Consider the following 4,175-nt stretch of genomic DNA (forward strand, 5'->3'; position numbering starts at 1 on the left):
GAATAACAACCCTCTGAGGGCTCAGTGACCCTGTATGCGTGAAGGTTTCATTAATGGGGTAAAAGGTACTGCACGGTTTTGTGGAGCACTCCTAGTCTAGCCTACCTGTGCTTTCTACCCCCTCTGCATGTCCTTGTGCTTCTCCCTCTCTCTCCTCTTGTGTTTTCAGGACAGAGTCTCAGGGGACACCATATCGGCAGTTAAATCACCATGGTAACAGGAGATCTGGGGGCAAGCTGGGAGTTGGTTGGAAGTCAACAGAGCTTTCATCCTCTTCCTCTCACTGGTCCTTTGTCTTTATCATCATCCCAATCTTTTCTCCTGGAGTCCCTTTTCTTCACACTCACAGATTCTGATTTTATTTAACACATATCTCTTTCTTTCTTTCTTTCTTTCTTTCTTTCTTTCTTTCTTTCTTTCTTTCTATCTTTCTTTCTTTCTTTCTTTCTTTCTTTCTTTCCTCACTGTCTCAGTGTCTCAGAAACATTGTGTGATGCTGCATATTATATTGTATGTATTATTATTATTCTATTTCTTTTAGTGCTTTCACTAATGTGAAAAGTGGGAGTTTCCACCTGAACTACAGATACAGGGGAAAAGAGGGAATTAAAGGAAGTGGAGAGGAGAGGGCAGTCCCAGACAGACCCCTGATACAGGACAGCTGGTGCTAGTCAGGCTGGCTGTGCAACACATGACTGCCCACATGCACACACACACACACACACACACACACACACACACACACACACTCACACACACACACACACACACACACACTCACACACACACACACACACACTCACACACACTCACACACACTCACACACACTCACACACACTCACACACACACACACACACACACACACACACACACACACACACACACACACACACACACACACACATATGCCTTTTCTTTGTTTCGCTCTGTCCACAGTCTCCCTCTTTTTCTTACTAACACATCCTCTTTCTTCTCTCTCGCGTACGAACTCTCTCACTGTCTCTCGCACACAGAGTTTGTGCTGAATCTCTGGATCCTCTGACCCATGTGCATAGATTGTGCAGAGTGTGGCTTTCACATGGATTCAAGAACCAAATTCATAAAAATCGGACAAGGAGTGACTTCTCACTCTCTCTTTTTTGCTTTGTGCATGTCTTGGTTCCTGCCAAAATACTTCCATAACAAAACTGAGTCTTGCTTTATTCAGTTATATATTTATTTTATTAACACAGAGATCAGTTTTTTACCAAACCTCTTACAAACACAAGTGCATTTTTGAGGTGAACTGTCTGCTTGATATTGTTTGATCAGTCAAGATCTCCTGTTTCTAGATGGTTTCAATGATGTGAGATACATCACATATACATAATGTATGGCACAGAGAAGTGTTACAGTGAAATATTTGGGAGGAATAATATGACTGATTTTAATTTTTAAATATATTCTAACATGGTTTGAGATCTACTGAGAAAAAAGGCCTCTGTGAATGTGAAAATAAATTCACTTTAATGTCATTAGACTGTCACAGAAAAACCTGAAAACATATTTTCTTAATCAGCATCATGTGAAAAAGTGTCCTTTATGATCGTTAACATTTTCTCCCACAGTTTGAACAGTTTTGAGCGATTTCTGTCTCTGCTGTTCAGACTGTGGGCTGCAGACATGAACTTCCCTGCACTAATCATTTAGTATTATTTGTCAGATTATTGTTTATGTTATCAGGCCACTGTCAATCAGACTTGATCAAATCACATCATCACACAGAAGAGGAAGCAGCTTTGTTAAGTTTTTGACTGTTAAACTTTAAAAAAAGTAAAACCTCAATATGTTTTTTTTTATGTTTTACGTTAATCCATCTAATAACATAATCAAGAAATAATCTGGATTTTTGTTATTCTGATTTGAATTTATCATTTCTGGTTAATCTGCTTGCTGAGCTTTCTTGAATGTAGCTCACATCCAGTGACTTTTTATCTCATGATCAGACAACACTGGCATCTCACTCAAAAACTGGTCAGTCAGTACAAACAGAGCAACTAGCTTAGTGGCCCCATGGGCTCCTGGACAGACGATGTGCATTGACCCACTCAGAAAGAAGAACCAGACAACTCATACATGTAAGCAGATGGTGTCAGTGTGTACATGTGCATGACTGTGTGTGCACCTGCAAGCAAATACGTGCGTGGCGTCCTGCATGAAAGACAAGCGTCTGGCCCTCAGAGACTTGGCGACCGGTGGTCTAGGAATCCGCCCTGAACAGCCATAATCCCACCCTGGAGGGTAGTTTTTAATGCTGAGAGCTTTGCTCAGGGGAACCCTTCAGGATTTCCCAGTTCTTAGAGGAGTTCAGCCAGTGCTTTCTTGGAAATGACGACGTAATCTGTGGCGGAAGAAAGTCTTTTCTTTCTTTCTTCAAATCCATAGGCACTGGATGTTATCTTCACTGCGATTTCACGCTGTTGGTTGTACATCCAGGGATGTTGTGGGCTGTGACCTGGGATAATTGGCTCTCGGATGTAAAAGCCTCTATGTGTGACTGTCTACATTCCAAGAGACCCTCTGATAAAAGAGTTCAGAGCTGAAACCTGCTGACCAAGAAGCACTGACCCATGAACAGTCATGGGTTTAGCCTAGTTTTATGGTTTGCATGTGTTGGCACACACAGCAGAATATATATTTGTGTATATTCATGTAACACATTTGTTTTACTTCCGAAGAGAAATTCAAAGCATGGCTGATGTAAAAAACTTGTGACTACAATGCGTCTGTGATCAGAAGGGAAAACCATGTGCAACATCTTCTAACAACAGCGTGGATAATGCACAGTTATCATATTATCACACAGACACCACATTACTAGGAAATCAGTTTTGCTGATTAGTCGCTGTGATTTGTGCGAGTTCACACTGAAACTGATCCATGTTCAGAAATAAAAAATAATCACACAAAACTTTGTGATTCGCATTTTAAAATCAGTATTGAAGCTGCTGCTGACTGAAAGACTGAAATAAATTAGCTGAAAGTATAAAATGAATTATTCTGTGGATGAGATCTGAGTGCGACTGTTCTCGCTGTGTAATAAATCGTTTATCTGACCCTCTGTCTTCAGAGCAAAGCAGTGAGTCAGCCTGAATGTTAATCAACACTTTCACTGGAGAAGCAGTTTGTGCGCACAAACATGTGCACAGATACACATACATACACACACAGTCTTTTTTTTCTGCTGTGTTTAAAATGCATTAAGCTCCAGAGAGAACAGATGTCCTCTCTGTGTGTGTGTGTGTGTGTCATCTGTCCAGAAACTCATTTGGGAAGAGGTTAAGACTCCTCAGCTTCATCACCACCTTGGGCGTATTTCTACTTTCATTTAGCTCATGTCTGTCCTAACTTAAAGATGCAGTGATTAAAAAAAAATTCCTCTCTCGACTCCGAGTTGAAAACAGTAGGTTTTCTTCTCCCGGCAGTTTCTCAGCAAATCAATGGCTCCCACGAGGAGAGCAGACACCATTCGGTGTAACATCCTTTGGGTTGTTAGTTAATCAGGGAGGCAAGTATGCATGACCACTGCTAACAAGGCTGGAGAAACAAGGGGGAAAGGAGAGGAGGAGGTGGTGGAAATGCAGTGGGAGAGGAGAGGACAGCGGGAGCCAGAGGAGGAGGAGGTGGGGGAAATGTCAGAAAACCAGGAGGATCAGGATGGATGTGATGATCAAGGAGGAGGAGAAGAAGAGGGAGACTGAAAGTGGGAACAGATGAGAAGGTGCAAGAAGCACAAGAAGGAGGAAACACCCAAATATAGTGTGTGTGTGTGTGTGTGTGTGTCCTGTTACTTCTTTGCTTTTGTTATGAGAAATCATAATCCTGACCCAGACAGTTACACCAGTTTACAGCTGTGGCTTTAAAGTCTTCTATTCTATTCTATTCTATTCTATTCTATTCTATTCTATTCTATTCTATTCTATCCTGTTCTATTCTATTCTATTCTATTCTATTCTATTTCATGTTCCCCAAAGTCCAGTCATATAGCTCATCATAGCTGTAGCAATGGCTTTGACTTGGCAGCAGTAAAACCCTAATTATCAGTGAGTTATGCAAGAACTGGGGCCAGTGCCAACCCTTAACACCCATGCTCTCTCTCTCTCTCTCTCTCTCTCTCTCTCTCTCTCTCTCTCT

The 4,175-nt window shown here is 41.6% G+C and overlaps 1 protein-coding gene across 1 annotated transcript in view; it reads right to left on the minus strand.

The window, feature by feature from the left end:
* LOC139614931 (transmembrane protein 163a-like) overlaps positions 1-4,175 on the minus strand; it is a 53,799-nt gene that overhangs the window by 12,405 nt on the left and 37,219 nt on the right. The window lies entirely within an intron of this gene.

This window comes from Trachinotus anak, unplaced genomic scaffold (assembly GCF_046630095.1).
Source record: "Trachinotus anak isolate AG129_WGS33_773 ecotype Australia unplaced genomic scaffold, CSIRO_AGI_Tana_v1 ptg000039l, whole genome shotgun sequence".
NCBI classification, from domain to species: domain Eukaryota; kingdom Metazoa; phylum Chordata; class Actinopteri; order Carangiformes; family Carangidae; genus Trachinotus; species Trachinotus anak.